The sequence below is a fragment of the Dermacentor variabilis genome, chromosome 1, assembly GCF_050947875.1.
Source record: "Dermacentor variabilis isolate Ectoservices chromosome 1, ASM5094787v1, whole genome shotgun sequence".
NCBI lineage: Eukaryota > Metazoa > Arthropoda > Arachnida > Ixodida > Ixodidae > Dermacentor > Dermacentor variabilis.
The window spans coordinates 33001592-33021687 of record NC_134568.1 but is presented as its reverse complement, the minus strand read 5'-3'; the positions used below and the strand labels follow the sequence as shown (position 1 = coordinate 33021687).

At 48.7% G+C, this 20096-nt stretch overlaps 15 non-coding genes across 15 annotated transcripts; 14 read left to right on the top strand and 1 right to left on the bottom strand.

Annotated features, from left to right (window-relative positions):
- The first annotated feature begins 4292 nt into the window (after nucleotides 1-4292).
- On the top strand, nucleotides 4293-4374 carry TRNAS-UGA (transfer RNA serine (anticodon UGA)). The gene has a single exon. It is a non-coding gene; the product is annotated as a tRNA-Ser (tRNA).
- Nucleotides 4375-4447: 73 nt separating this feature from the next.
- On the top strand, nucleotides 4448-4529 carry TRNAS-UGA (transfer RNA serine (anticodon UGA)). Its single transcript has one exon. It is a non-coding gene; the product is annotated as a tRNA-Ser (tRNA).
- A 73-nt stretch (nucleotides 4530-4602) lies between these two features.
- Nucleotides 4603-4684, top strand: TRNAS-UGA (transfer RNA serine (anticodon UGA)). The gene has a single exon. It is a non-coding gene; the product is annotated as a tRNA-Ser (tRNA).
- A 73-nt stretch (nucleotides 4685-4757) lies between these two features.
- Nucleotides 4758-4839, top strand: TRNAS-UGA (transfer RNA serine (anticodon UGA)). Its single transcript has one exon. It is a non-coding gene; the product is annotated as a tRNA-Ser (tRNA).
- Nucleotides 4840-4912: 73 nt separating this feature from the next.
- Nucleotides 4913-4994, top strand: TRNAS-UGA (transfer RNA serine (anticodon UGA)). Its single transcript has one exon. It is a non-coding gene; the product is annotated as a tRNA-Ser (tRNA).
- A 73-nt stretch (nucleotides 4995-5067) lies between these two features.
- On the top strand, nucleotides 5068-5149 carry TRNAS-UGA (transfer RNA serine (anticodon UGA)). The gene has a single exon. It is a non-coding gene; the product is annotated as a tRNA-Ser (tRNA).
- Nucleotides 5150-5222: 73 nt separating this feature from the next.
- Nucleotides 5223-5304, top strand: TRNAS-UGA (transfer RNA serine (anticodon UGA)). Its single transcript has one exon. It is a non-coding gene; the product is annotated as a tRNA-Ser (tRNA).
- Nucleotides 5305-5377: 73 nt separating this feature from the next.
- TRNAS-UGA (transfer RNA serine (anticodon UGA)) lies at nucleotides 5378-5459 on the top strand. Its single transcript has one exon. It is a non-coding gene; the product is annotated as a tRNA-Ser (tRNA).
- A 73-nt stretch (nucleotides 5460-5532) lies between these two features.
- Nucleotides 5533-5614, top strand: TRNAS-UGA (transfer RNA serine (anticodon UGA)). Its single transcript has one exon. It is a non-coding gene; the product is annotated as a tRNA-Ser (tRNA).
- Nucleotides 5615-5687: 73 nt separating this feature from the next.
- Nucleotides 5688-5769, top strand: TRNAS-UGA (transfer RNA serine (anticodon UGA)). Its single transcript has one exon. It is a non-coding gene; the product is annotated as a tRNA-Ser (tRNA).
- A 73-nt stretch (nucleotides 5770-5842) lies between these two features.
- TRNAS-UGA (transfer RNA serine (anticodon UGA)) lies at nucleotides 5843-5924 on the top strand. The gene has a single exon. It is a non-coding gene; the product is annotated as a tRNA-Ser (tRNA).
- A 73-nt stretch (nucleotides 5925-5997) lies between these two features.
- On the top strand, nucleotides 5998-6079 carry TRNAS-UGA (transfer RNA serine (anticodon UGA)). Its single transcript has one exon. It is a non-coding gene; the product is annotated as a tRNA-Ser (tRNA).
- A 73-nt stretch (nucleotides 6080-6152) lies between these two features.
- On the top strand, nucleotides 6153-6234 carry TRNAS-UGA (transfer RNA serine (anticodon UGA)). Its single transcript has one exon. It is a non-coding gene; the product is annotated as a tRNA-Ser (tRNA).
- Nucleotides 6235-11687: 5453 nt separating this feature from the next.
- On the bottom strand, nucleotides 11688-11769 carry TRNAS-UGA (transfer RNA serine (anticodon UGA)). Its single transcript has one exon. It is a non-coding gene; the product is annotated as a tRNA-Ser (tRNA).
- Nucleotides 11770-17003: 5234 nt separating this feature from the next.
- On the top strand, nucleotides 17004-17085 carry TRNAS-UGA (transfer RNA serine (anticodon UGA)). Its single transcript has one exon. It is a non-coding gene; the product is annotated as a tRNA-Ser (tRNA).
- The last annotated feature ends 3011 nt before the right edge of the window (nucleotides 17086-20096 follow it).

Sequence of the window (20096 nt, the reverse complement as noted above, 5' to 3'; positions counted from 1 at the left end):
CCGCGTCGCCGGCGAGCTTGCGCTGGTGGTAGCCCCAGGACGTCCCATGCAGTGCCTGCGCTGCCGGGGCTCTGGCCACGTTCGTCGTGAATGCAAGGTTCCCCGTTGCTCGCGGTGCAGGCTTTTTGGACACAACGACGCGGACTGTGTGCGTTCGTACGCAGTAGCCGCGGGTTCGGCGGAGAGCGAGCCGTCGACGTTAGACCATGTAATGGACGTGACCGAGGCGGAGGAAGCGGCCACGGGAGCTGGAAACGGCAAAGTGGCGGCAGAAACCGGCGTGACGACCAAGCAAGCCGAAGGAGGAAGGAATATCCCTCCCCCCAAAGAACCAGCAGCTACAGTCGAGAGCGTGAAGACGGCCCCGCATGAAAATGAGAGCCACCAGCCAGCTACGGATGCAACGCAGGCAGAGGCGGACGACAACGCGACCCCTGCTAGCGCCCGCGTCGAATCCGTCTCGGCACCGGTCAAGAGATCCCTGCAGCACGAGGAGAAAGTCGACGGAAAGGCCGGCGGTGACTCCGAGGCACCACCCGCTAAGACGCTACCTGGAAGGCGCTCCACCCTCAAGCCCAAGCCGAACCTGGAGACTGACCGTAGGCTTACCCCGAAGCCGACCAAAGAGGAACCCGGGCGACGGCCGCCGGATGGCCACGGAGGCGTCTAGCGGTCAGCTAGACGTTAAGGTGAGCACCATGCTCCGGGCCTTCTCCCCTCCGGTTTTCACCAATAATGGCTACCAACCCGTCGCTTAGCCTCGGCACGCTAAACGTTCGAGGTCTGGCCGCCAAAAGGAAACAGAGTCAGGTTTACAGACTACTAGTGGACCACGACCTCGACGTTTTAGCCGTGCAAGAAACCAAGGTAGACGGCGAGGAGGAGACCGGGAGCATGGTGCTAAGGTTCACGTATAACTACTATACGGTAGTGAGCCACGCCTTAGGGACTTCGGCAGGGTGTGTGCTGTTCGTGAGGAAGCTCCCTGGTCTTGTTATAGATGGTTACTTCTCCTGTAGTTCTGGTCGACTTGTCTTTTGTGACTTCAGCTATTGTAATGTCCAATGGCGCGTGTTTTGCATTTATGCGCCTAATACTGTGCAAGAGAGGGCAAATTTCTTTTTGAGTTTAAAGCATCATTTACATGTGCAAAAAATGATAGCCTGTGTAGGCGACTTCAACTGCGTATTGAAAGCTGAGGATAGGTCTACGCGTCGCGTGGTTTGTGACAGAAGTAGTGATATCCTGGCGCAGATCACACACGAATTCGAATTAGAAGATATCGCAGAATGTTTTCGCGGTCACGGAGACGTAAGCTACTCACTTTCAGGGCACAAGTCACGCACGCTTAGACCGTATCTATCTTTCATATGATTTAGTTGAAAAATGCCAGTGCTACACAGTTACGGCCATATCATATTCTGACCACTGCCTGGTAAAATGCACGGTGGGCAGCAAGAAAGAACGAAAAAAGTTCGTCTGGGAACTGTGGAAATTGAATGCAGAGCTGTTACGGGATGAAACTTTTAACGAAAATGTAGTGGCTGCTCTGAATTCTTTTGGAACAGACAGTTCTACGAAATTTGGTGAGGAATGGGAGTTGCTGAAGCAAAGCATTAAATTGAAGGCAATCGAAAGAAGTAGCGTACTGCGATATGAACAAAAGGCCAGAGAAAAGGATTTAACAACATTGCTAGAAAAATTTGCGAAGCTTGAATGCATGCAACCTGGCGCCTATCAACAAGATATGCGCGCCGTTAAGAAGAAGCTCGAGGTATTCGACGAAGATCGCTTCCGAGGTGCGCTAGTGCGCGCCAGAGCAGAAAGGCTATCATGCGGGGAAACGCCAACGAAAAGAGCACTGGGGTTAGAAAAAAAGCACTCGAGACGTAAGCAGATTGAGGCTATCGAATATGAAGGGGTGGTATTAACGGATAACAATAATATAGGGCGTGCTTTCTTTGAGCATTACAAAGAACTTTTTACATTCAGGCCTGTCAACATGCACGATTTCAAGAAATTATTTTTGCAACGAATCCCACAGCTGTCGAGTGAGGTTAAAGAAACCTTAGAACGACCATTAACAGAACATGAAGTGATGAAAGCCATCGAAGACCTGAATCCTGGGAAGTCGCCAGGTCCAGACGGTCTTTGTGCCGCATGGTTCAAATCGTTCAAAAGCCACCTAGCTCCTATCTTAACAGCAGTTTTCAATGAAGCATATGAACTGAAAATACTTCCACCATCCTTTGGCCAGTCCCATACAGTACTAATACCGAAAACAGAAGAGACCGAAAAGCTCAAGCAACTTTCCTCCTACAGACCCATAGCGCTTACTAACTGTGACTACAAAATATTGATGAAGGTGTTGGCACGACGGGTCCAGTCAGTTATTCAGGAAGTAGTCGGCCCACACCAGACGTGTGGTATTCGTGGAAGAACCATTTTCACTAACATCCATAAAATGAAGTGTGTGCTGGAGTGTTGCGACGCCATGTGCGACGCAGTAGCCATCCTCCAGCTAGACTTGGAGAAGGCGTTTGATTGTGTTTCTCACGACATATTGCTTACCATCCTTGAACACGTTAATTTTGGCCACATAATCGCTGAAGGGGTGACCATGGCGTACCGGAGCTGCTATACCAGACTTATAATTAATCAGATGTTGGGGGCCCCCATTAACGTGAAGCGCTCCGTTCGCCAGGGTTGTCCACTCAGTCCACTCCTGTTTTGTGTCTACATAGAAACGCTATGTCTGGCCATCATTGAAAATGAATGTATTAAGGGGTTTAGTCTTCAATCAGCAGAAGTGAAGCTACTGGCATACGCTGACGATGTGGATGTGTGCTGTAAGGACAAACAAAGTGTATTGAATACTGTTAATATCGTCAAAAAGTTTGGTAACGTCACTAACAGCTACGTTAACTGGCAGAAATGTTTGGGGTTTTGGCATGGAAGATGGGCGTCTACACCAGACCACTTTTCGAACGTAAACTGGGTCACGACGCCAGTTAAGTACCTTGGAGCACCCCTTGATGCCTACAAGGACAGTAGCGAGTACTGGAAGGAGCGGACAAAACAAATAAAAGAAAAAGCCGACCGATGGAATGCCTGTTACTTGTCAATATTCGCGAGAGCTACAGCGTGCAACATGTTTCTCGTGACAAAGATCTGGTACGTAATGCAGGTACTACAGTGCTCTCGTATTAATGTGCAGAAACTGCACCGCGTGTTCGCTGTATTCGTGTGAGCATCGAGCTGGGAGCGATGTAGCCGAGATTATCTCTTCCGGCGCGTGAAGGATGGTGGTCTGGGGTTGGCGCACCTCTTCTTGCGTCAACTGGTGAATAGATTCTCCTTCTTTCGAGATACAAACGACCCATTTCTGCGCACGGTGATCCAAATGAGGCTGTCAAGATCACTTCCCGAATTCGTTGTAGGTACGGAAATAATGCCAGGACCAGTCCGTGGTTTCTTTCGGGAAATAGTTCAGAGTGTTTCCTTTTTGCGTGTTCGTTTTTCAAGTGCATATTTGTGGAGTGTAAAACGGAAAAAGTTATATCGTGATTTATGTGACAGTGTTTTGCTGGTACCTATGTACAGAGCCCCGTACAGTGGAGGCCCAGGCCTAGATGTATTGAAAAGGGTGAAGAAGATGCCAGTTCAACCAGCCACTAAATCGTTCTTTTTTAAATTACACACTGGTACTGTACCTGTTAAAATCTTCCTTGAACAACGTGGGTTCTACATGCCATGGGGAACCCACTGCCTTATATGTAAAAAAACAGAAAGCATAGATCACGTCTTCATCCACTGTTGGGAAGGGGTCTTTTTCTGGGACGTGCTACAAAGGACTCTAAAAAAGGAGCTACCTATAGATCCCCACGGAATCAGGTTTCTGCCAGTATATGACGACGAAGGTTTCCCGTACGACCTGATCATGCTTACGGGCCTCCACAGTTTATGGCGCGCAAGAATGGCGGGTTACCATTGTGACCCGGATGCCCGACCGGCGCGTCTTTACTTTTGTGAATCCATGCAACGGTATGTGGAAGTGATCAAGATGCAACAGCCTGTTCCTGAGTGGCTGTCGAGGGTTGAACCCCTTACAGCACTAAAGGAATTTTAATCCGACAACGTCGTGCCACAGTAGCGGACGGCAGCGAATGTAAATATTACTGTTCCTTGTTCCGTTTGTGTATTCATCCCTTTTTGCTTCTTTGGTCTTTGTTTATATCATTTAGGAATTTGTGTTGTGTTATGTCGAGGACTGGCAATAAAGAAAAAAAAAAAAAGTCGTGGCCGAGTGGTTAAGGTGATGGACTTGAAATTCATTGGGTTGTACCCGCGTAGGTTCGAATCCTGCCGACTGCGCGCACAGATTTTTGTCTTTTGTTTCGACATAACTACGAAAGTGAGCTGCGGAAGGAGAGCGCGTTCCGTCCTCGCAGTCGTGGCCGAGTGGTTAAGGCGATGGACTTGAAATCCATTGGGTTGTACCCGCGTAGGTTCGAATCCTGCCGACTGCGTGCACTTATTTTTGTCTTTTGTTTCGACATAACTACGGAAGTGAGCTGCGGAAGGAGAGCGTGTTCCGTCCTCGCAGTCGTGGCCGAGTGGTTAAGGTGATGGACTTGAAATCCATTGGGTTGTACCCGCGTAGGTTCGAATCCTGCCGACTGCGCGCACCGATTTTTGTCTTTTGTTTCGACATAACTACGAAAGTGAGCTGCGGAAGGAGAGCGCGTTCCGTCCTCGCAGTCGTGGCCGAGTGGTTAAGGCGATGGACTTGAAATCCATTGGGTTGTACCCGCGTAGGTTCGAATCCCGCCGACTGCGTGCACTGATTTTTGTCTTTTGTTTCGACATAACTACGAAAGAGAGCTGCGGAAGGAGAGCGCGTTCCGTCCTCGCAGTCGTGGCCGAGTGGTTAAGGCGATGGACTTGAAATCCATTGGGTTGTACCCGCGTAGGTTCGAATCCTACCGACTGCGTGCACTGATTTTTGTCTTTTGTTTTGACATAACTACGAAAGAGAGCTGCGGAAGGAGAGCGCGTTCCGTCCTCGCAGTCGTGGCCGAGTGGTTAAGGCGATGGACTTGAAATCCATTGGGTTGTACCCGCGTAGGTTCGAATCCTGCCGACTGCGTGCACTGATTTTTGTCTTTTGTTTTGACATAACTACGAAAGAGAGCTGCGGAAGGAGAGCGCGTTCCGTCCTCGCAGTCGTGGCCGAGTGGTTAAGGCGATGGACTTGAAATCCATTGGGTTGTACCCGCGTAGGTTCGAATCCTGCCGACTGCGTGCACTTATTTTTGTCTTTTGTTTCGACATAACTACGGAAGTGAGCTGCGGAAGGAGAGCGTGTTCCGTCCTCGCAGTCGTGGCCGAGTGGTTAAGGCGATGGACTTGAAATCCATTGGGTTGTACCCGCGTAGGTTCGAATCCTGCCGACTGCGTGCACTTATTTTTGTCTTTTGTTTCGACATAACTACGGAAGTGAGCTGCGGAAGGAGAGCGTGTTCCGTCCTCGCAGTCGTGGCCGAGTGGTTAAGGTGATGGACTTGAAATCCATTGGGTTGTACCCGCGTAGGTTCGAATCCTGCCGACTGCGCGCACCGATTTTTGTCTTTTGTTTCGACATAACTACGAAAGTGAGCTGCGGAAGGAGAGCGCGTTCCGTCCTCGCAGTCGTGGCCGAGTGGTTAAGGCGATGGACTTGAAATCCATTGGGTTGTACCCGCGTAGGTTCGAATCCCGCCGACTGCGTGCACGGATTTTTGTCTTTTGTTTCGACATAACTACGAAAGAGAGCTGCGGAAGGAGAGCGCGTTCCGTCCTCGCAGTCGTGGCCGAGTGGTTAAGGCGATGGACTTGAAATCCATTGGGTTGTACCCGCGTAGGTTCGAATCCTACCGACTGCGTGCACTGATTTTTGTCTTTTGTTTTGACATAACTACGGAAGTGAGCTGCGGAAGGAGAGCGTGTTCCGTCCTCGCAGTCGTGGCCGAGTGGTTAAGGTGATGGACTTGAAATTCATTGGGTTGTACCCGCGTAGGTTCGAATCCTGCCGACTGCGTGCACTGATTTTTGTCTTTTGTTTCGACATAACTACGAAAGCGAGCTGCGGAAAGAGAGCGCGTTCCGTCCTCGCAGTCGTGGCCGAGTGGTTAAGGCGATGGACTTGAAATCCATTGGGTTGTACCCGCGTAGGTTCGAATCCTGCCGACTGCGCGCGCTGATTTTTGTCTTTTGTTTCGACATAACTACGGAAGTGAGCTGCGGAAGGAGCGCGTGTTCCGTCCTCGCAGTCGTGGCCTAGTGGATTCCACTTCCGGCCACCGAGCGTGACGGACGTGCGCATCATGTGCTCCAACGGAGCGGTATCAGCGGCCCAGCTTGGCCGTGGAAACAGGTTTGCTTGCTCGAGTGACCAGGATTATGAAGTTATTTTGCCGCGGCTACCAACAGGTGGAATTGTTGTAAATACGCTGTTTTTGCACACCGACGTCAGAGCAAGGCCCTACAAGGTCGAGGACTTTCGCGTCGCACTGGTTCGTTTGGCACTGCTCCCCGAGGTTGCCGCCTTGGGGGCGTACCAAATGAATCACATCTGGGCTATCACGTTCAAGAGTGTTGAAGGAATGAAGAAGCTGCTTTCAGCCCGTGAAGTGACTGTTAAAGAACGATGGTGAATTGTCATTGATCCGGATGACCAGGACGTGAGGATGCAGAGCCACTGGATTTTGTACAACGTGCAAGGCGAAGAAGTGCGAACAGCGTTTGCACCTTACGGAACGGCGACGGAAGTCGCCAAGGAACGCTGGCGCGTTCTGGGAGTCAAGGACAAAGGTTCGTCAACGCGTTGTGTGTTCTTAAAGTTGACGCCTGGAGTTACAATTGATGACCTGCCTCACCAGCTATGCATTGCTGGGGAGCAGGCCCTCGTTGTGGTTCCTGGAAGAGCCCCGCTTTGCCTAAGGTGCCATACCTCAGGACACGTCAGACGTGAATGCAAAGTTCCCCGTTGCAGTCAGTGCCGTCGCTTCGGCCATGACCAATCGCAGTGCGTCAAAACGTACGCAAATGTCACAGGGCACATGAGAGGAGAAGACGACTACGAACTTCTCATGGATGCGGACGAATCCGAGGAGGCAGCGAGAACTACAGAAAAGAATACGCCGCAGGCAGCGCCTAACGACGTCAAGGGGGGCGTGGCAGCGACACAGACTGAAGACCAGACCACTGGGTCGAAGCAGGCTGTTGTAGCCCCGAAGATTGATGCAGCGGAACTAAGCACAAGTACTGCTACGGAAGCAGCGCATGGAAAACCTCAAGAGGAGGGAGAAGGCTTGGACGTCGTCCAACCAAGCATGAGTAGTGCTCCAGCAAATAGGACACACGACAAGGCCTGTGTCGAAGAGGTTCAGCATCCTTCTGAGAGTATCGACGAACCACCCCCCAAATCGGGAGGGCAGCGCCGGCCGACGTTTCGCCCGAAGCCCAACATCCCGCCGAACAAAAAGCCGGCAAAGGCTACACCGACGTATGTTAGGGTTGGCGTCTGACACCACGTGGTGACAGGTCATTCACCCGACCTTCTCTGAACCGGAGCCCACGTGCACCGGAGGGGTCATTCACCCGACCTTCTCTGAACCGTAGCCCACGTGCACCGGAGGGGTCATTCACCCGACCTTCGCTGGACCGGAGCCCACGTGCACCGGAGGGGTCATTCACCCGACAGGATTTGTCGCTGAGGGGTCATTCACCCGACAGGATTTGTCGCTGAGAGGATCGACCTCTCCTCCCGTGCTTGGTATTGCAGGAGGAGGGGCCCTCTCTCCGTGCCTGTCACGTGTCATCAATGGAAGCAAGATCCCGCCCACACTTGTAGAAAGCTACCCAGGTAGCACAAAAGAGATACGTAACGTTTTCGTAGCGTTTATCCAAGACGATAAAAACGGGTTAAGGAAGACACGAATGAGAGAACTTCGGCGGGAAAACGTCGTATATCTCTGCTAATGTCCGGCTTAATTACTTTCTTGAGACGATCTAGAACAGGTCTGCAAGACGTATTCGAAAAGCTGGTCTAGAAATAGGATTGGGAAAGACACAAGTAATCCCTTTGCCAAAACTATTCGTAACCAATTTCTAAACGTTAAAATGTAATGCTTATGCAAGGTTCAAACAAACTGTGTGAGAAATGCAAATAGAAGTAAAAGTACATCAACAATGACAAAAGTCGCAGAAAGGATTCGTAATGAACTCGAAAGTGAACATTCACTAGCACATAAACAAAATTCCAAGTACACATACAAAAATGAACAGAAAAACCTGGAGTGTACCAAAGTGTCTAATTTATCATAGTAAAGTGCGCGTGCTATTAGATGGACTAGAGTTATGCAGAAGTCACATCGGAACGAATGGAAGAAGTAGACTGAAAAATGCAAGAGTATGAATTGGATGCTAACTGCCTCCAAGCAATGTTACCAATCATCTAGAAGCTTGAAAAGAGCACAAAAAGAAATACCACCGCATACCATCATAAAACAATCCTGTGACAGAAATTAAAAAAATGGGAACAATGCAAAATTGGAAATATTGCCTTTAGGATATATCAAAGAAGCTAATGGCGAGAAAAATTACCATACAACAAAAAAGCAATAAAGTGAAATTAGTACAGAATACTTAAAGTGTAACAAGTGTAACAAGTGAACACTACTGTAGTACAGCGAACGATGAGACAGTAATGCTGCATCTTGCCACTCCAGAACGTGAGAAATGAATATGCAAGCCTCATATTAGAAACTTACATAAACATGGAAATAAACTGGAATGCACTGGAAGCTGCATTTGTGTAACAAAGGAAGCAATGGTCATAATAAATATTAAGTGTTTTATCTAAAAAGCCCTTTACAAGAGGCAAAGTTGTACCTCTCTGGCAAAAATTAAGTTGCAACGAATAATTTGCAAACCAGCAAATACATTAATTAGCACACTGACATGTTACACTTTGCGCACATCTCCAGTCTCCTAAAGTAAAAAAAAGCACTCTGAATGAGAAAAACGTTTAACACATGTAGCCCAGAGCAAATTCTTTGCCAGTTCACTCACACTTTCACATCCAAAAACATTTGCCACAAAGTCCAGGCACAGTTCCACTGATGTTTACCAATTCACCCCCACTTTCACGTCCAAAAATATTTGGCACACAGTCCAGGCAGAGCTTCATAGATAAACAGCTTGAGAGCACCCTACTGATTATTGTGCAGTCCCGCTGCTGGAAATAGAACTGCCGCACATGCTGGTAGTAGTTCCAATGTAGACATACTTGCTGCCCTGGACAGGTATGCTCAGATATCTGCACTGGTGCTCCATTTTGTCGAAGTAGACACATTGATGCACTACGCTGGTAATTGAAATGTTTTGAATGCACAAGTATTGGCTTCACCAGAAAGACTTGCCCACATACCACCACTGGCATATATATGCACTTGCTCTTCACTCAGCAGCATTGAACTTAAAGTGTTCCCTATGTGGGAGCCATGTGTAAAACCGGTGTCACACGACCACTCTCGATCGTGATCAAGCCTGATCCGGATCGAAATTATCGATGCGACTGGCTCACTCTCGTAGCTTGTGCAGAGGAGCCAATCACGACCGAGAAATTCGATTTGTAACGGACTGGATAGCGGCTAAACCGGTATCAAATAATGCACAGACGTACGCTAGGAAAATGTGTTGCACAAGTACGAAGAACTGCGACATGCCCTGTTGTGCGAAGCGCGCGAACAGAACACATGTATATATATATATATATATATATATATATATATATATATATATATATATATATATATATATATATATATATATATATATATATAAACTGTGAGAGCGCTTCGCGAACTCCATGCGCACACATGGCACCCGCACGAACTCGGCAGGGCGCCGTAAAGCGCGAAGGGCGCACAGCGTACATTCCGACACATGTCCCAAACTGCAAACAATCGTACTACCTAAAGCATACAAGTTATTTTATACCAAGGGCATACTCGACTCACGTATGCAGTATCCACAAGCGAGTTATGCAGCGTACATGCTGTATCCATTCGCCAAATAGTAAAATTGATAACAAGCACAAAGCTACAAGGGACTCAATACATTACTACCATTTGAGGCGTCAAATAAAATCGAATTTAGCTGTTTCATATATTGGACACAATATATGGACACATGTGGTACCCGGTAATACCATGAAATACCCATCACGTGGGTAAAGGGGGCGAAAACACAATCGAGAACCTGAAGCGCAAACGATAAGAGCACGGTATGGTGCACGCAAAATTCTGTCAGTGCGCTGTAGCGCGAGGGAAGAAAATAGGGCGAGCACTTGACCTCACCTTTTGGGATACCGCACTATATAGTACTGAATCATTAAAAAAAAGCCTGTTTGAACCAGTTCCCTTGTCTGCAACACTCTTGCTAAACGGGAGACTAAAATACCACGATGACGGCTCTATTGCGGAGATCGGCAAGGTGCGCACAGACAGAAATTTTGCCGCATTTCTTCGCATTCTGCAAAGTGCTTTCTTGTTAGGATCACGCATAGCGGCCGACCCCGACGCTAGGGACACACAGGCACTATTTCGTCCCTCTAACTTTCGTCCTTATACTGCCCTTAACGCCTTAATTACAGCGTCAGTGAAAATGCGCCTCACATAACATGACAATGAACTTGAAGAGCTGATTAGTGCCCTCCACTCCGCGCCCTCCAATTGAATACACTACTGATTTCCAAATTAAACTACAGAAACAGATCGCACAACCCAAACTAATCACAGAACGTCGTTTTCTTGACGGCAAAACCCTGCAACACTTACATGACAAAGGGCAGCGGCAGCACATTCAGAACAGCCGCTATCATACCACAGCGCAATGCAAGTGCGATATCGCAACTATGTCCGGCTTCACGAATAACGTGGCCGCCTTGGTCACATAACAATTGAAAACACTACTGATTTCCAAATTAAAACCACACAAACATATCGCACAACCCAAACTGATCACAGAATATCATTTTCTTGACAGCAAAACACTGCAATACTTACATAGCGAAGGGCAGCGGCAGCACATTCAGAACAACCGCAAACACACCACAGCGCAATGCGAGTGCGGTGACGCGACGACGCCATGACGACGCGACTATGCCCGGCTCGCCCGGCTGCCCGGCATCACGAATCACGTGGCCACTTTGGTCACATGATTTGACGACGGTATCGCCACCTTGCGCAAGGTTGGATCGCGTTGATGGGTTGTTGAATATTGTAGAAGCCGCTAAAGAGGCTGACGCGCCGTGGCGTGGCGGTGGCGTTTTGAGTCGTTTGCAAAACGTATTCACCCCTCGTTTTTAAGCTGTCTGGCTTCCAACGTTATCAAAACGTATTCACCCCTCGTTTTTAAGCTATCTTGTTTGGAACGTCTTTGATGCGTCGATTTTGGTCAAAAATCCTTTTCAGACGTTGAATCCCTTAATACGACGTTTTCATGACTTTGTGTGCTACCTGGGTAATGCATTTCAAGTCCATCGCCTTAACCACTCGGCCACGACTGCGACGACGGAACGCGCTCTCTTTCCGCAGCTCACTTTCGTAGTTACGTCGAAACAAAAGACAAAAATCAGTGCACGCAGTCGGCAGGATTCGAACCTACGCGGGTACAACCCAATGGATTTCAAGTCCATCGCCTTAACCACTCGGCCACGACTGCGAGGACGGAACGCGCTCTCCATCGCCTTAATTACAGCGTCAGTGAAAAGGCGCCTCACATAACATGACAGTGAACTTGAAGAGCTGATTAGTGCCCTCCACTCCGCGCCCTCCAATTGAAAACACTACTGATTTCCAAATTAATCTACACAAACAGATCGCACAACCCAAACTAATCACAGAACGTCGTTTTCTTGACGGCAAAACCCTGCAACACTTACATGACAAAGGGCAGCGGCAGCACATTCAGAACAGCCGCTATCATACCACAGCGCAATGCAAGTGCGATAACGTTATTATGCCCGGCTCAAACAGATCGCACAACCCAAACTAATCACAGAATGTCGTTTTCTTGACAGCAAAGCACTGCAACACTTACATGACAAAGGGCAGCGGCAGCACATTCAGAACAGTCGCAAACAGACCATAGTGCCATGCGAGTTCGATAACGTAACTATGCCCGGCTTCACGAATAACGTGGCCGCCTTGATCAAATAACAATTGAAAACACTACTGATTTCCAAATTAAAACCACACAAACATATCGCACAACCCAAACTGATCACAGAATATCGTTTTCTTGACAGCAAAACACTGCAACACTTACATAGCAAAGGGCAGCGGCAGCACGTTCAGAACAGCCGCAAACACACCACAGCGCAATGCGAGTGCGGTGACTTGACGACGCCATGACGACGCGACTATGCCCCGGCTCGCCCGGCTGCCCGGCATCACGAATCACGTGGCCACCTTGGTCACATGATTTGACGACGGTATCGCCATTTTGCGCAAGGTTGGATCGCGTTGATGGGTTGTTGAATATTGTAGAAGCCGCTAAAGAGGCTGACGCGCCGTGGCGTGGCGGTGGCGTTTTGAGTCGTTTGCAAAACGTATTCACCCCTCGTTTTTAAGCTGTCTGGCTTCCAACGTTATCAAAACGTATTCACCCCTCGTTTTTAAGCTATCTTGTTTGGAACGTCTTTGATGCGTCGATTTTGGTCAAAAATCCGTTTCAGACGTTGAATCCCTTAATACGACGTTTTCAAGACTTTGTGTGCTACCTGGGTATTTAAGGGGCTCCGAAATGTACTTTGATATACTTCTTACTTGAGACTTCATACTTCATGCTTTCCTTATTTTCTTTCAACTACCTTTGAATAAACCGTGCAAGTTTCGCACTAGCAAATCGTCTCGCCACTGCTTGGTCGCCATGATCTACCGGATGCCTGCAGCCCGCCGACAACGCCACGCTACCCAATAAGTAATGTCGGTCGAGCTTCGATAGGCAGGCGTCGCTACTTCTCGGCAGCAGTACGGTACGCTACCCTGGAGTACGCAACACGTAGCAACCATGGCTCCCTTCTGGCTTGACAAGGGACGAGAGGCGACCCACAACGGGACTACGACGACCAGCGCGCTGAGGCTGCGCCAGCCTGCTGCAGAAAGCGAGCACGCCTCTTGGGTGGGCTCGAGAACTCTTGAGAAGGGAAAATTGCTGAGCTTCACTTCTCGGTGTATTAAGGCTGAATGTGAGCACGAAGCCGTTCGGCCTATTTAATTTGTCGCGCACATGGCAGGCAGAATAGAAGCAGCACTTAAATTTGCCACGTTTAATGTAAGGGGACTGGCAGCGAGGCGACGTCAGTATCAATTAAGTCGCCTCCTGCTTGAGAACGATGTGGACGTAGTGGCAGTGCAAGAGATCAAGGTGGAAAGTGAAGCTCAGACGAACGGCATGGTTGAGCCTTTTAGAAGCCGTTACAATGTATGCGTGTGTCATTCTGTTGGTACGTCGGGAGGGTGTGCCATTTTAATTCGAAATTCTTTAGGTGTTATTGAAGAATCTGTTACAGTTTTCAACACCGGGCGTTTTGTGATGTGTGATTTTTCGTATCTTGATTTGCAGTGGCGCGTAATGTGTGTGTATGCCCCAAATAAGGGAAATGAGCGCAAAGCTTTCTTCGAAATGGTCCAGCCCTCTCTGAAGTCTCCTAGATACATTATTATGATGGGTGACTTCAACTGTGTATGCATGCCCGAAGACAGAGTTACTAACGCGACCATTCGAAACCAGAGCTCGTTAGTTCTGAATGGAATTGTCCTGGAGCACAATTTGGAAGACGTCGGGAGTGCTCTGTCAGAAGGCGCCCGTCTGCAGTTCGCACATTTCCAACAAGCAAGTCATGCAAGACTTGACAGGGTTTATGCGTCTGCTGGCCTGGTCCCAATGTGCAGTGACTACTTGATTAAAAACGTGGCGTTCAGCGATCATTGCATAGTAATGTTTACAATAGGAACGAAGACCAAAAGGTCGAAGTTCAACTGGGAACTATGGAAATTTAATGTAAGGCTTCTTGGGGATGAACGTTTTGTGTTCACAGTAAAAGAAAAAATGCACTGTTTGCAAACTGGTGATCAGAGGGACATTATTAGAAAATGGGAACATTTTAAAGAAGAAATAAAAATGATCGCTATAGAAAGAGCGAGTGCGCTGCGCCAAAGCGACAAGGCAGACGAAAAAGAATTTCAGAGCCGCTTAGATTTGCTGCTGAGGTTGGAAAGTGCTCAGCCGGGCCAGTACGAAAAAGAAATAAAAAAAAAATAAGTTAGAACTGATGGATAAAGAGAAATATAAAGGAGCGGTCATACGCGCACGTGCAGAACGGTTGTGGTTTGGCGAGACGCCGACAAAGCGGTCCCTGTGCTACGAAAAAAGATATGCAGTAAAGAACGAGATAAAAGCGATAGAGTACAAGGGCGAAATGGCTCGTGACTCTAACACTATTTAACGTGCGTTTGTTGATTATTACGAAGGACTACTGGGTCACGAGTCACGTGTTTAAGAAGGCCTCGCGGCGGAGTTTTTGGCACTGATGCCTATCTTAGAGGATGAAGTCAAGCTGGGGCTCGAGGCATCGATTAGTGCAGCGGAAGTAGAGCGCGCAATCGACGAGTTAAGCTCCGGCAAATCACCTGGTGCCGACGGGCTGGGCGCAGCTTTTTACAAAGCGTTTAAGTCGGACATGGCGCATATTCTACACAGCGTAATTCAAGAAACATACGAAAAGCAGATGATGCCTCCGTCCTTCCGAAGAAGTCACATCGTCCTAGTTCCGAAGAATGAAGATCCGGTTAAGAGATTGTCAGTCAGAGGGTATCGGCCCATAAGTCTCACGAATGTGGACTATAAGATATTCATGAAGGTTCTGGGCAGAAGGTTGCAGAATGTAATAAAAGCTATCGTAGGCCAGCACCAAACGTGCGGGATTAAAGGACGTACGATAACGACAAATATTCACGTAGCACGGAGCATATTAGAATGCTGCGATGCATTTGATAAACGTGTAGCCATGTTGCAACTGGACATGGAAAAGGTCTTTGACCGCGTCAACCACCATATTCTGTTTTGTATCCTCGAACACGTGAATGTCGGCCGAGTGCTCTTGGAAGGCGTCAAAATGGCATATGCTGGTTGTACGGCAAACCTTATTGTTAATAAGCAACTGAGTGAAAGTATCGCTGTTCGTTCTTCCGTGAGGCAAGGGTTCCCATTGTCTCCATTGTTGTTTGCACTGTATCTCGAACCTTTTTGCCTGAAAATAATATCAAACGAAAAAGTGCGTGGCTTCACGATGTTGTCCACTGAAGTTAAAGTACTTGCGTATGCGGATGATATCGCCATTTTTTGCGAAGATAGGGAAAGTCTGACTGAAGTGGTGAAGGACGCGGTTAGGTTTTGCAAAGCCTCCGGAAGTGTGATAAACTGGGAAAAGTGTTTTGGTTTCTCGCACGGAAAATGGGATTATGCGCCTGAAATGTCTGAGAGCGTTCAGTGGGCAACGTCACCTGTCAAATACTTGGGAGTACCGCTAGACCGCTATCGAGAACCTGCAAAGTATTGGGAAGCGGAAACTGAGCGCACACGGGAATGTACGCACAAATGGGGTGGCCCACTATCGAGAACCTGCAAAGTATTGGGAAGCGGAAACTGAGCGCACACGGGAATGTACGCACAAATGGGGTGGCCCACTATCGAGAACCTGCAAAGTATTGGGAAGCGGAAACTGAGCGCACACGGGAATGTACGCACAAATGGGGTGGCCGCGATCTTTCAATTTTTGCCCGGGCCACAGTATGTAACCTCTTTCTAGTGGCCAAGGTATGGTATGTGCTCCAGGCACTGTGTATGTCACGGACCAGCGTCCAAAGATTGCACCGAGTTTTCGCAGTGTTCATTTGGGGGTCGAGTTGGCAGAGGACAAGTCGCACAAATCTCTTTCTGTCCGTGGGAAAGGGTGGCCTAGGTTTGGCTCATTTGTTTCTTAGGCAACTTGTGTCAAGATTTATGTTTCTCCGAGACCAAAAAGATGCTTTCCTGCGCACGGTAATGCAAATTTGGTTGAAAGAGGCACTGCCTGAATATGTTGTATCATCCAGCCCTGTGAAACGCGTACGGGTGCGGGGCTTTCTTTGGGAGGTTGTGCGCGCTTTTCAGTGTTTGAAAGTTCGCTTTTCTGCACAGTATCTTGCTGATGTTAGAAGGAAACAACTTTATAAAGACCTTATTGACACTATGTTGCCTATACCTTTGTACCGTTCCATATACTGTGTTGGCTCTGAAGGGAATGTACCGAAGAGAGTGAAAAAGATGTCGGTGCGGCCCTCAATGAAATCATTCTTCTTTAAGCTGCACACTGGCACACTGCCCATGAAACCATGGCTATAAGAGAAAGGAATATTTGTCCCATGGTCCACAAACTGTCTAATCTGCAGAAAACCGGAGACTATAGATCACATGTTCCTTCACTGCACAGACGCTGTATTTCACTGGGACGTCTTGCAACGAACTTTAAAAAAGCAGCTTCCAATATCACCTTACGGCATAAGATTTCTATCAGTAGGTAGCGGAGACGAAGTGCCGTGGGATATGTTTATGCTTATCAGCTTACACAGTATATGGAAAAATCGAATGGCGTTCAGGCATGCAGATGAAACTATCCTCCCTGTACGAGAGTATTTTATTGAAAATGTGTCTTATGTAATAGATGTGTTTAAGGCTCAAAAAGAACAGCCGGAATGGCTCCCATTAATAGATGACCTCGCCAAACTGCAACGCTTTTAATCCTTTGGTGTGAGCTGGCCAGTGCAGCGCTCGCATCTTTTACATGTAAAGCGATATTAGTGTTTTGTATGTCTTTCATTGTGTCATGTACCAAGAAGGTAATAAAGAAAAAAAAAGTCGTGGCCGAGTGGTTAAGGCGATGGACTTGAAATCCATTGGGTTGTACCCGCGTAGGTTCGAATCCTGCCGACTGCGTGCACGGATTTTTGTCTTTTGTTTCGACATAACCACGAAAGTGAGCTGCGGAAGGAGAGCGTGTTGCGTCCTCGCAGTCGTGGCCGAGAGATTCTGCTTCCGGCCACCAAGCGTGACGGACGTATGATGACGGGCTCCGTTGGAGCGGCTTCAGCGGCCAGTTCTGGCCGCGGTAACAGGGCTATGGAAAACGACTACCAGGTTGTTCTGCCAAGTCTCCCAACCGGGCGTTTAGTTTTAAATACCGTTTTTTTGCTCGCGGATATCAGGGCCCGCCCGTACCGGGTGGAAGATTTTCGAGACGCGTTGGCTAGGCAATCGCTGCTCTCGGATGTTATCGCCCTGGGGGCGTATCGGATGAGCCATGTCTGGGCAATTACGCTGAAGGATGCGGATGCCGTTAAGAAGATTGCAGGCGTCGGTGAGCTGCGCGTCAAAGAACGCCGCTGCATGGTTATTGACCCGGCGAACCAGGACGTACGTCTCAAGCTCCATTGGCTGCTTCACACCGTGCCGGACGAGGACGTGCGTGTCGCGCTCGCACCGTACGGAAAGGTCTCCGAGGTGGCCCGGGAGCGCTGGCGTGTGCACGGCGTGTCAGAGAAAGGCTCAACGAGCAGGATGGTCACGCTGAAATTGAAAGCTGGCGTTAAACTGGACGACTTGCCGCACCAGCTTAACGTTGGGGGTGAGTTGGCACTCGTGGTTGTGCCTGGAAGGCCTCCGTTATGTCTTCGCTGCCGAGATACGGGACACATTCGTCGGGAGTGTAAGGTCCCGCGATGCGGAGCTTGTCGACGTTTCGGTCACGAAGATGGTGAGTGCCCCCGTACTTATGCGAGCATCGCCGGCCCTGGAACCAGTGAAGATGCCTCGGAGCATTTGATGGATGAGGCGGACGCAGAAGAGGCAGCGAGGACAACTGGGAAAACGGAGACGAAAGATGGGCCTTCGTTTACGCCTCTGGTTAAGCCGAAGACAACGACAACGTTGACGTCTCCTGCAGTGGTGGCGGCTCAGCTAACGGAGCGTGGCCCCGAAAGCGACAGCGGTCACAGTGCGTTGGCCGATACGAAAGTTTCGCTGAAAACCCCGGACCGCGTGGAGCCTCGCATTGCCGACGCCATGGACGCCGACGACGAAGCGGCTGCCCTAACCGCTGGAAAACGGTCCCGCGAAGAGAGCGCCGGTGAGAACCTGCAGCCTGGTGGTAGTAGTAGTGGGGAGCCGCCTCCAAAAACGACAGGAAGTCGACGTTCGTCGTTGAAGCCGCGGCCAAACCTTTTGGCCGAGTCACGGCAGGCAGGTAAACTGCCTCCGTAGTTTTTTTTCTGTGTTCTGTGGAATGTCAGCGTCGGTTGTGTATCGACCGACACAGTGCTTTTGGCTGACATTTCGAGTTTGCGCGCATGCAAAGTGGAGGATGCGACGAGGAAGTGCCTCAGACCACTTCGAGACAAACACCAGACAACCCTTTGGGTGGCCGGACAGACCCCCCGAACGTCATTGCGGAACATCAGTCGGGAGAATAACATGGTCGACAGAGGTAGGCACCATGCGGATCGCGCCCCTTTTTATTACGTAAACGTATGGTAGTTGAGCTAAGAGCCCCATTGCGTGTAGCAACTTTGAATGTTAGAGGGCTGGGAGCACGAAGGCGGCAATGTCAGCTTAATCGCCTGCTTATTGATAATGACCTTCACCTAATAGCTGTGCAAGAATCAAAGATAGAGTCGCAAGAACATGCTGACCGCATGGTGCCCCCTTTCCGCGCCAACTTTCAAGTGTGTGTGTCACTCCGTTGGGACATTGGGTGGATGCCTTCTCTTCATTCGCAACACATTAGGTATAAGTGTGGAGTCTGTATTTGCATGTGAAAGTGGCCGCCTCTTGGTTGTTGATTTTTCTTTTTTAAACTTACACTGGCGCGTTGTATGTGTTTATGCTCCCAATGTTGAAAGTGAACGTAAATGTTTTTTTTTATTCCATTGAGCCGTACTTGAATTGTGAAAAGGTGTTGCTTGTATTGGGAGACTTTAACTGCGTATGTGCTGCTACTGACCGAGTGAAGTGTGAACCAGTGAGGGACAAGAGCGCGGAACTGTTGATTGAATTTGTGCACAATTATTTTTGGAGGACGTTGGAAGTGTGTTTTCGGCTGGAACACGGCCTGATTACACACACTTTCAACGCGACAGTCACGCAAGATTAGATAGGCTGTATGTTCCTGCTGATCCCGTGCCACTATGCACAGCCTATGATGTAAAACTTGTGTCGTTTAGTGATCATTGCCTTGTGAGCGCGACTTTTGGAACGAAGGGAAGAAAATCACGCAATAATTGGTACCTTTGGAAACTAAATGAGAAAATTTTAGACGATGAAGGATTTGTCAAGGAAATTAAAAGCGATCTTGATGGTGTACTAGCTGAGCAAGCGGACTGCTTTGCCGTTGAATGGGAACGTTTCAAAGAACGAGTGAAGCTTAAAGCGATAGAAAAAAGTAGCGCAATTCGGTATAAACAGAAAGAAAAAGAAAAGGAACTTCGCGAACAACTCGAGTTCTTGGTTAGGATGGAAACCAATAAGCCAGGAAATTTTAGTAAAGAAATAAAAGACGTGAAGTGTCAGATCGAAACAATTGACACTGACAGGCACAGAGCAGCAATAGTACGCTCAATGAGCGATAACTTGTGGGCAGGCGAAGCGCCTACAAAGCGGGCGCTATCAGATGAAAAGCGGTACGCTTGCCAGAAGGAAATCAGGCAAGTAAGATACGAGGGGCACACTACAAGCGACCCTAGTGAGATTCAGCGCGCTATTACGGAATACTTTGCTGAACTTTTTAGCAATAGGCGCGAGCATGCGCAAGGGTTTGAAGGGGATTTCCTACGACTAATGCCAACACTCGACAATGATGTAAGAGAGTGTCTTGAATTGCCTATTACTTTGGAACAGATCGAGAAAGCAATAGATGATCTTCCCTCTGGAAAAGCGCCGGGGCCAGATGGGCT